The sequence below is a fragment of the Falco cherrug genome, chromosome Z, assembly GCF_023634085.1.
Source record: "Falco cherrug isolate bFalChe1 chromosome Z, bFalChe1.pri, whole genome shotgun sequence".
In the NCBI taxonomy this organism is placed as follows: Eukaryota; Metazoa; Chordata; class Aves; order Falconiformes; family Falconidae; genus Falco; species Falco cherrug.
In genome coordinates this window covers 22,986,842-22,999,004 of record NC_073720.1, presented here as the reverse complement: position 1 = coordinate 22,999,004, position 12,163 = coordinate 22,986,842, and positions in this window count along the sequence as shown.

The window sequence follows — 12,163 nt, the reverse complement described above, 5'->3', positions numbered from 1 at the left end:
CATTTTATTTTAAGAGCTCAGTGAAACAGCTTCTTGAATTATTTGGTCATCTGAAGGATATAAAATTCAAGGGGTACAAATCAAGGTAAGCATGATGGGAATACAACCTAGTGCTTGCAGGATAGTTTGTTTCCTTGTTTGGTCATGGGCTTCATATCTCTGTCTTCCTACTGTCAGTTTCACATTTCTTCTGGTCTTTGGAAGGATGCTGTGAGGATAAATACTCTTCAGTATTTTGAGTGCCTAAACATGGAAGGCTAATTCACGCTGTAAGTGTTAATCCCTGAAGGACATTATTATTTACTTCTGATTTTTTTTTTTTTTCTAATCAACATATCGACGTGAATGCTGCCAAGATTCTGAAGAGGGCAGAAAAGAATCCCACAGGAATTCAACAGTATTTTACCAGTCATTGGGACTGCTTTGCAAATGCTACAGTTTAGGTGTTTGGGAAGGATTTTGGGGGTTTATTTTTTTAAATTGCAGTGGAGACCACTCTTTTAAGACCTAACTGAAAAGTTTAATTCAACCAGAATAATTCCTTTGGTTTCAGTGGTCAATGAAACAGGCCTTTGGGAAGAGATGTCAGGCTAATAAGAAGCGTTAGTGCTGAAACTTTTCATTTACTAGGCATGAACTTTATGAATGCTTAATGGTCATAAATAACATCGATACGGATAGATGGTTGTCTCAGTTTGTACTAATAAGCCTTGGTGGCCAAAATGCTGCCTCTGACCTCTCCTGCTCACCTTGAGTGGGCTGACAGCAGCCCAGAGACTGGTACAGTATGGATAACACATACCTGTTGGCATTGTCCTGACTCCTGCACCTGCAGGAGTGGCTGCTGAGCCACAGTAAGGACAAGATAAATGAAATAAAACTTGGCTGGAATTAGCTGCTGATAGCTACTTCTTTCGGCTTTTCTCCTGTTTCTCTTGAAAATTCAATGGCTTTTCGTCCAGTGGCCCACAAACCCATCAGAGGAAGCATGCCTGGAGCAGTGCTAGCGAGTCAGGGAAAAGCAACTAAGAGTCTGTTGGCATTGCCTGTGTGAGATCCTGACACTTGCCTGTGTGAGATCCTGACAATTGCTAAATGGTGGCCCCTAGCTGATGTAAAACTTTAAGCTGTCCACAAGTCAATACATGTTGGCAGTACTTTGTGAATCACTGGTAGAGGTCTCCCAGCTCAAAGCGTGCTGTGTCAGGTTCTCTTTCTGATGACCCAGAGCATCATTTTTTCTGTTCTACAAACTTGCTTCTGTCATAAGAGAAAGCCCCTGACATCGCTCAGAGTCACAATGGGGAGCCAGGTACCAGTTTACACCACCAGTTTACTGTGCGATTGGGAGAGCGTTCCCAAACTTGGAATTGTTTGTGTCCCTTTGATTCTCCTCTATATGGGCATGCCTTTTTTTTTTTTTTTGGTTAAGGTGACACACAAAAAATCTGTATATTTAGACACCATTTTTTCACTACTAGAGTAGTGGCTGGATCTCATTTAATTCAGTGTGCTTAGAACCTGGTCTTTACTCCATTTCATACTCTAACAGCTGGGAATGCAAAACTATTACTCTCATAGTGCCTGTTATATATAAATACTTAATATTGAAAATGTTTGCCTCCTCATTAGCAAGAATAAGGGAAGTAGTGTGTGGATACATCAGATATGGTCTTTTTTTTGAGAAGTAGCTTTTCTAAATGCAAATTTAAATTTCTTCTGCTTTGTAAAGTCCTGCTGAGAGGCAGCAGATATAACAGTTAACATTATGCATATAATAAAGTGAAGAGTATCTTCATGTTGGTTTGGGATAGCTGTCCATCCAATAACTTAAAAAAAAGATAAATTTTTTGGTGTGACTATAGACTTGATCACAAGGAATGCAGATTGCAGAAGTTATTAAGGTCAGACACATATTTTTCTTGGGTCATAAGAGTGTGTATTTGTTTCAGAAGTTTTATTTTCAAAACTTGGAGAAGTAATCCCAGGCTGTTCCCATCACTGTCAAGTTTGAGGTTACTGCTGTAATAAAATTCTGCTGTCTGAAGCTTTGTGTTGGGCCTTCCTTCCAGAGTGAGCTATGGAATTTCCTCTGAAAAATATCTCTTGTTCCTGCAAACATATATCTACAGAAAAGAACTGCTCAAGCTTTCATATTTCAGCATCAGAAAAAATATTGCTCTGCCTCTGAAATTCCTGCTTGGTTAAGTTTTAGTTGGGATATGTTGTGAGGGCTGTAATTTCAGCAGGAACTGACTATATCAGGGCCTATGAGACAGCAGTGTGGCTGAGCTGGAGCAAAGAAAAATGTTAAGGACTGTTTGCAGTTCTTAAACCTTTCTAAAGAAATATGAGACTATGAAAAAGCTGTATTTGTCATAGAATCATGGAACAGTTTCTTTTGGAAAGGACCTTTAAAGGTCATCTAGTCCACCCCCCCCTGCAATGAGCAAGGACACCTTCAACTAGATTTTGTCTCATAGAATTTTTTTCCTATACTCAAAGGATAGCACAGACAGTTCTAGATGACACAACCTGTCTCCTTTTGATCAATGTCTTATGCTGATGTTTCAGGAGGAAAAAAGATCTTATTATATATTGATGATGATGAGGCTAGAAAGGTTTATTTTCTTCTAATTGAAATGCACATTATCAGTGTATATATCATAAACTGGTATCTCGTACACTTCTATTAGGTATACTAAAGAACTAGTGATGAACACTTGATTTTAATGTAGAAAGTTTTAGAGAGTGACATGAGTTCTAATACACAGACTTGGGCCAGATACTTCATGTGCAGCTGGAGGTCTATTATGCTTGACCTTCTAATGAATTATGTTCAGATAAATGGTATATCACAGGTATCTTGCTCATAAGCAGTCTATGAATTTAAAAACAGGTAAATGTCCATACTACATTAACTAGAATACTTTCATTTCTGCAAATAGACCTCTTCAGTTGTTGCCAAGAATAATCCAATCAAATATGCTCAGGTATACATTTCCTCACAAAAATATTTCACATCTTCTCTTCCCTAAAGGAAAATGTAAGAGCAAAAAATCTGACAGTCAAGATGGCTGGCTGGATTTGGACCTTAGTGTGCTCTGCACAACTTCTGTAACAGCAGCTCCAGCACCTGTGCCTCATTTAGAAACAAGCAGGGCAATGCAGGGGTGTCTTAAGTCATCTGCAAATCTTTGCTCTTCTCAGACATCCTGCCTTCACTTGGGGGTGTAGTGGGGTGGGGGAGAAAGCATTACTTTTGTAAAATATGTTCCAGGAGATGTATTGGGGAATACTATTAGTCATACAGCAAGCATTTTAGAACTACAGGCACAGAGAACATAGAAAGCCTCTTTGCTTTTGAAATCCCTCTTTAAAAGGATTTTCACTGCATTTTTTTACTCTGGACTTATTGTGTGCATTGTGCAGACCTTAGTCCACATTGATGTGTTCTGATAGAAGAAAAACGATAAATGCCAAAAATGAACAATGTTAACTTTTTTTGTGATGTTGACTCACAATAGTGTCGCACTTCATTTCTGTGAACCTGGCCCTTTTGTATGTAAATGCTGTATTATTTTTTCTTTTATGTTTATGTGCATGCATTACAACGAATGGTTTCAGAGTAACCTTCAGATACTACCAACCATGTTCTATATTAGTGCCCTTGGAGTGGGAGGCAAAGTGGCTGATGTGCGAAGGCAAAAAAAAAATGCTGTGAACTAGGACAGCCATTTCCAGCAAGCCAGAAAGGGAGTAACTTTGTTCTTGTTCCTCCCCAGCCCAGTGTGAGATATTCCTCTGAAATGTTCCCCTTGTGCTGGTCAGTGTGCTGTTGGACAGAGGAGGGTGTTGACTGACTTGGCAGTGAGCTGAGATGATGCCCGTCTCTACCCTGGGTGACACCTGGGGCTTTTTTCTTGTGCCTTGGGAGAGTGAAAGGCAAGGGATGAAGAGAGAAGCAGCAGCACCCAGCTCAAGTGAGCACATTGCTAAAATGGTGGCAGCTTTGGCCTGGCAGTGCCAAGAACAAAGGCATCTGCTCTGAAGAGGGTCTCACAAAGGAAAGGCAGATGAAAGACCCGGGGGTGTTGGTATAGAAGGAAGAAGAGGGAGGACTAGAGGGTGGAGAGAGCATGAGCAGTAGGATGCACGTCTTGTGGAAGAACCAGTGAAGGAGAAGGTTGTTGTGGTTTAACACCAGCTGGCAGCTAAGCCTCATGCAGCTGCTTTCTTGCTCCCCTTTGATGCGCTGGGGAAGAGAATCAGAAAAGTAGAAGTGAGAAGGCTTGTGGTTTGAGACAAAGGCAGTTTAATAGGTAGAGCAAAAACCACACATGCAAAGAAAGCAAAGCAAGAAATTAATTCACTGCTTCCCATGGGCAGGCAGGGGTTCAGCCTTCTCCAGGACAGCAGGGCTCCATCACATGTATCGATTACCTGGGAAGACAAATGGCATCACTCTGAACGTGTGTCCCCCCCTTCCTTCTTCTTCCCTCAGCTTTCTGTGCTGAGCATGACATCATATGGTATGGAACAGCCCTGTGGTCAGTTGGGGTCAGCTGTCCTGGCTGTGTCCCCTCCCAGCTTCTTGTGCACCCCCAGCCTGCTCGCTGGTGGGGTGGTGGGAGAAGCAGAAAAGGCCCTGGCTCTGTGTAAGCACTGATCAGCAGTGACAGAAACATCTCCGTATTATCAGCACTGTTTTCAGCACAAACCCAACACACATTCCCATACTAGCTATTATGAGGAAAATTAACTCTATCCCAACCACAATCAGCACGAAGGGGAAGGGCAGGCAGGAATGTCAGCAGGAGGGAGACGTGGGCCCTGCCATCTTAGTTTGTTCCCATACTTCTCCAGTTTCAGTCACTGATGATTTTATGCACCTAGACACCAAGAAAATGACTATTCAATAATGTTTTTGGTACGATTGTCTCTTATCTTATTCATGTTTAGAGTGATTAGTTTATGCTTACTATAACATTTGCTGCAGCCTCTACTCTAGGTTGTTCACACACAGACAGGCTTTAAATAAGAACTTTAAGTCCTTAGTGAAATGGCAGTACAATGCTCTTAGAACTTCAGTCACAGATGGTGCCAAGGAAATATTTCACTATGAATAATTTATCCAGCAGACAAATATAATGTTCCAAGCTAGTTCATGAACAGTCATGAAATTATTTGCTATTCAAAATTATTCATGTTTTTTTTCCCCCCAGCAAACCGTCCTCTGCACCTGGCACTTTACCACTTTCTTCCAATAATTGTGGTATGCATTTTTTTCTCCATTGGGAGTTCTGTAAAATACTAACTGCTCTTTCTGTTCTCAGCCAGTTGGATGGTGTATTTACTGCCTTGAAATATACTGTATTGAGAACCCGTCTACATGATATGGCCAGCTGAGAGGAAGATTAGATGGATATGACTAAAAAGAGGAAATGAAAGAAAACCCCACAATACAAATAATGAGATTACTTCCTAAAATGTTAGGTAAGCATGATTTTTAAATCAGATTTTATTTTCATAATGCACTATGTAAGAAATATCAGTAGCCCCCAGCCTTCTGAAAATGAGGAATATTGTTGAGCCAGATCATTATTTATTAAGACAGATTATCCCAGTTTCCAGAAAATGACTTGATAGGTTGAAAGTATACTGTGCATGTCTAGCTTCATAAGGCAAATCTGTTCAGAGGAAAAGACTTATTTCAAAGTGAGTTCCCAGGAGGACAGTTTGTATTCAAAGAGTAATATTCTAGTTCACTGACTACAATAGTAGTAATCTGTTAACCTCTGAGGCAGCACAGCAGTGGGGCCTCATAAATCAAGCTGCAAAAATTGATGAAAATGTATAAAAATAATAAAAGCCTCACAGCCACTGCTGAAGAATTTGTTCAGGAAATAGGAAGCTCTTTTAAGGAATGTAAAGAGACAGATAATGAAGCTTGGGGTTTTGTATAAATACAGAACAAAACCATGCATTGAAAAGGAATTGGTGAAAACTATAAACCAACATGCCCTAAATGATATCCAGGACCGTGCTTTAGTAATTTATGGCAGCTTCAATCTGCCTCAGTCACAGAACCTGTCAGGTCCCCTAGCAAGACCAAATTATATACTTTTGCAGTGACTTGTCACTGTAAGGTTATCTCAGTTGTTCATTTGGATGGTGTCTCTAATGAATCCTCTGTTCCATCATGCAAATCCATGGGAAAGTGAAGCTAGTCTAGATCTATTTGAGATGGTTCATTTAAGATTTTAATCTTGGCTATTTAGCTTCAAGTGCTAGCTAGCCAATTTTCTTGGCTAGGGAACCTAGATATTGCCCTTCTGCCACAGTTCCCTTAGTTTTTCTGTGTGCTGAAGAATAGAGATACTCTTACACCATTTGATGTGATGAGGGGGACTCTGCTTCAAACCACTGCAGAGGCAAGTCCTTGTGTCTCAGGGGTATGGGAATCCCCTGGATACTTCTGTAGCCAAGCCAGATAAGCTGTGCAACAAAAACATGTTCCTTGAAGTCAATGTTTCTCACAGAGGATTTGTTCCAGCTGTATCTACTCACTGGACTCAAACTGAGCTGTCCTAGCTGACGCCAGAATGAGAGTGAGGTGTTTGGTTGTGGCAGTGAGACTCTCCCAGACATTTTCCACTGCTTCAGATGCTACATCCCCCTAGAAACAAGCTCTGTGAGCTGGAGAAAATCCCAGCCAAGCAGTGATAGCATCAACATATGCATTCATATACAGAATGCAAAGGAAGCTGTTTAAAAGGAGAAGCACATAAGCCTCCCGATGGCTGGCTGGCATACCTGATGGATACCAATCATACCTGGCACATGGAGATCAAACTGTATTCCCAATTGGTTCCTAGCAAAGCTTTTAATGAGGTAGAACTAGGAGGGGACTCTAGCTAATTACCGTCTTTTCTAGCCACATTACAGGCAAGAAAGGTTGTCATTTGAAACCTCTTCTGCAGAGAACATCTCCAAAGTAAACCAGTTAATTTTAGTAATGTTTGGATTACATGAATAGAAATGTAATAGGTAAAAACAACAAAGGTTTGTCAGCAATAAGTATTTTAAAAATGTACCCCACTTCAAAACATCTGGATCTGGGTGGGTGCATCTCTTGGCATGCCTTCTGTAAAAAAAAAATTATTCCCCTCCAAATTTTGAGAAGAAACCCCCCCCAAATTCTCATGCAAAAGGTCTTATCTACCTGCTTCTTTCTACTTCAGAACATAAGTTTGTGGGCTAGATTTGTTAAAAACAATTCCAGGGCAAGCATGCCTTTGAGAAATGTGGAGAAACAATACATAGTAGACTAGAGCAGTATATAATAGTTTGAAGCATCCAAATCTGTAACTATGCCTTATTTCGATCTGAGCAGGATGGAGGGGACACCCTTAGGGGGAAAACCAAATAAAATGGCAAAGCAATTCCTGGATGGGTTTGGGTTGATTTTAAGGCAGAAGACAGAATTGCTGAGTAAAAAATGGTCATAAATGAGGTAGAGCAGAAATGGTAGAGGCCAACAAAAGAAAATGGCAGTTCTAATTTGAGGGCATGAACACTTGTATTTGCCATTAGGGAGTTCATTTACTATTTCTTAAAACTGCTGAGCTCTGGTTTGTTTGGAAGCCCAGCATGGGACAACTAGAAAAAAGATTAGGAAGAGACTGACATTTCATCACTAGTATGACACAGGACACAACTGTACAAAAAAGATAATAACCCTGTAGACTCTGGCAATTTAAGATAATTCCACTCTCTCTGGTGAGGAACTTTATGTGTGTACACATCTGGACATACATCTGCACACCAGGATTGCATTTAATGTAGTTGTAGCCTAGTAAACACGATATTGCTATCAGTAGCAAAGACGTGCAGACTTCAAGCTAACCCTGCAAGGTCACAGAATTTTGTCAGGCTTTGCCTGAACTTGGGCTGCCTGGAGCTTTGCCTGAGCTTGATTAGCTGTAGTTGCATTTTTTTTCTAATGGCCGGATACATTTGCTTATAATCACATGATATAACCATAATTTTTGCATAGCTAGTAACTAGTGGTATTCTGTGCAGAATGAAATACTTATGTCTGTAGCATGATAATAGTATATAGAGGAGTACAGGTACGGTGTGATAGCAAATGTTGTGCAAGCGAGAACACAGTGGAAACAGCCTGTGTGTGTAGGGTGAAGAGATAGGGTAATAACCAAGGAAGCGCAGCAGGGCAGTGGCATGTCTGAGTTTCCTTTTTCTTTTTCTGTGATGGTTAGATCTAGACTAATAATTCTCTGAGTTAGTTACTCAGCTGGTAAGATTTAATTCTGTGAACAATAAATTTTTGGCTTGGCATTTCCTTTTTGCCCATGGCAATGATTCGGAGTGTAGTAAAGTAGCTATGTCTAAACCCAAGCAGACTTTAACTGTGACACTGAATTTAAGCCATTTTTAATTGAGCTCTCCACTTATGGCTCACTTTGATTACAGCTCCACTGCTTTCTCAGTGGGGCCAAGTCCAGGCTTGTTAGCTTTGTTATACCACTTTGCTCCTTCCCTAACGTGATTTTCAGGTTGCTGTGTCTTAGGCATATTGAAGGGGTGTACAGTAGGAAGCTGGGGACAGGAAGGTGCTGGAGTGAGATGATGAGCTGGTGGCGGCCATGAGCCTGATCGGGGTCCTTGTAAACACAGAGGCTGAGGTTTTAAATTTTCCTATCCTAAAAGGGCAGAGAGCCCTTTGAGTTGAGTTGAGCGTGTGACTCACTCTAAATCTGAGTCAGGGCAAGGTAGGGAAGCAGGTGGTGTGATGTGGATGACAGGACCATTAGAGCTTGACCATTTGTCCCTGTATTAGCATAACAATGAAGAAGTAATTTGTGGACCCATTTTACCATCCTTACCCAAAATATGTCACAAACTTACCAGAAACAACTTTTAAGAGACTGAGTTCATTGGTTTTGGATTAGAGCATAAGTGTCTTCATTTTGAGCAATGCTGGTCAGAACATATTATTACAACTGCAAATGTGTGAGAGAGTAACTCTGACCAAGAGGCTGCTCCAGGAAAGGCTAAGCAAAAGTTTCTCCTAACTTCTGTGGGTACACGGTTAAGCTCAATAGCCTAGCAGATGTTTTATGCTATTAACTATTTCTAGATGCATGTATACATCTGATTGTATTCCTAACAGGAATTCTTCAGGAACTACTTTACATATGAATGTGGTTCACACATTTACTGGGTGTCATGAAATAGCTCAGTGTACTTTGGCCACCTAAGCACAAAAATACCAGCACTGTTGTGAGAAAATTTGTTTCTGTAAGTGGACAGACGTAAGGGGAAAACAGTGAGATTCTACAGTTTGCCTGCTGGTCAACCTAAAAATGTGAAGCTTTGCCAAGGCTTATCTTCTCAAACACTGTTCTGTAGTGGGTGAGATAATAGCTTTACAGACCTGTGAAGTGTAATTAGGGCATGGTAATAGAAATAAGTCAGTGTTGTACATAGAAGCCCCCCTACTTACTTTCTATATACAAACCATTCAAAGTTGCGTCTATATTTGGATAATTGCTCTTATATGTTATGAAGAATTGCTAAATAAGCAAAAGGAAGTGAGTCAAATACAAAAATATTATCTGAGCTTTAGATTTGTATTTATAAAAGTTGGTAGAATGAAATTTTATTGTGGAAAGTGCTGGAATAGAACATTCCAGGCATAAATGAACTGGTGATTTCTCTGTAGAGGAGATCAATGCATTTGTGACATAAAGTAGTCATATTCAGCATTTTTGCAGTGAATCTTCTGTTAATTTTTCATTTCTATTATGTTGGAAAAAGAAAATTCTGACAATTGATTATTTTTCTCTGCTCTTATTAAAACATTTAACTTAATAAGCCAGCAATATTTTTGTCTTTATCAAATGGGGATGTCAATCTTCCAAATTCCAGATCTGTTACAGCCCATTTGATTTAAATATGTTCTTCGTGTTTGTTTTTTTTTCTTTTTTTTTCTCTTTCACTTCACTGCCGTGATTCCAAATATGCATGGATGTTCCCATTTAACTTCTCTACTTTAACATTTTTGGAATAGATCAGAACTTCAATGCCAGCATTATGGCTGGAATCACTGGTCTTGGGCAGTTGTGCATTCACCTTCCTGAAGCGAGGGTGTCACATTTGCCATTTCTGAGCAGTCAGGCCCCTTCATCTCAACTTGCTTTTCAAGATGCAAGAGACCTTGACTGTTCCCATCTCCTGCAGCATGTAGGAGGGAAGCGCTTCTCTTGACCTCTCCAAATAATGCATTTATGCCTCCAGCTGTGATAACTTATTGTTTTTATCGCTATCTTTCACTGTCTTTAGAGTGTTTAGGTAGATGGCAGATTTATCTATCACACATAAACCCACAAGCATCAACAACTAAGCAGGTAAGTGAACTGAACAAAAACAGAGCCTTTGAAATACCTGCATGTCATAAGTCACCCCACAGGTGAAATCTTGGTTTATTGGAAGGAATGAGCTTTGCCATTACTTTCAACACCTGGCAGCTCTCCTTTTGGGAAAATCGCTGCTTTCCAGTGGCCTCCAGACAGCCAACTGTCCCATGCACACAGTGATATCCTGCTTCGCCTGATACTCCTCTTGGTTTGGCTCCCCACCAAAATGAAGTTCTTAATCTCTGACAGATTTGCCTAGATAACACATGTACTGTCAGAGAATCACAGAATCACAGAATGGTGGGAGTTGGAAGGAACCTCTGGAGGTAATCTAATCCAACCACATGCTAAAGCAGGGTCACCTAAAGCAGATCATACAGGATCACATTCAGGCAGGTTATCAATGTCTCCAGAGAAGAAGACTCTACAGCCTCTCTGGGCAGGCCATTAGAGGGCTTTGTCACTGTCAAAGTAAAGACGTTCTGCCTCCTATCCAGGTGGAACTTCCCGTGGTTCAGTTTGTGCCCATTGCCCCTTGTCCTGTCACTGGGCACCACTGAACAGAGCCTGGCCCCAGCCTCTTCACACTTGCCATTCAGATATTTGTAGACATTGAAAAGATTCCATCTCAGTCTTCTCTTCTCCAGGCTAAACAGGCCCAGGTCCCTCAGCCGTTCCTTAGAAGGAAGATTCCACTGGCTGCCTTGGTCACCAGGACACGCTGCTGGCTCATGGGCACCTTGCTGTGCTCCAGCACTCCCAGGTCCTTCTCCACAGAGCTGCCTTCCAGCAGGTCGGCCCCAGCCTGTGCTGGTGCGTGGGGTTGTCCCTGCCCAGGTGCAGGATCCTACACTTGCCTCTGCTGAACTTCATCAGGTTCCTCCCCACCCAACTCTCCAGCCTGTCCAGGTCTCGCTGAATGGCAGCGCAGCCTGCTGGGGTATCAGCCCCTGATCCCAGCTCTGTATCATCAGCAAACCTGCCGAGGGGACACTCAGTCCCTTCATCCAGCTCACTGATGAATATGTTGACCAGGACTGGACCCAGTACTGACCCCTGGGGAACACTGTGAGCTACAGGCCTCCAGCCCGACTCTGCTCCGCTGATCACAACCCTCTGAGCTCTGAGTTCAGCCAGTTCTGCATCCACCTCTCTGTCCACTCATCCAAACCACACTCCCTGAGCTTACCTATGAGGATGTTATGGGAGAAAGTGCCAAAAGCCTTGCTGAAGGTAGACAACATCCACCGCTCTCCCCTCATCGACCCAGCCAGTCATTCCACCATAGAAGGCTATCAGATTGGTCAGGCATGATTTCCCTTTGGTGAAGAACCTGTGTAGACTACACCTGATAACCTGTTTTTCTTCCGCATGCTACAAGATGACCTCCAGGATGAGCTGTTCCATCACCTTTCCAGGGATGGAGGTGAGGCTGACTGGCCTGTAGCTTCTTCCTGGGTCCCCCTTCCTGCCCTTTTGGAAGACTGAAGTGACACTGGGTTTCCTCTGGTCCTCCGGCACCTCTGCTGTCCTCCATGACCTTCCAAAGACGATGGAGAGTGGCTTAGCAGCAACATCTGCCAGCTCCCTCAGCACTCAGCAGTGCATCCCATCAGGGCCCATGGACTTGGGGGTCTCGGGTTTGCCTAAATGACCTCTAACCTGATCCTCCTCAACCAAGAGGAAGTGTTCCTTTCTCCAGACTTTCTCTCTTGCTTCCA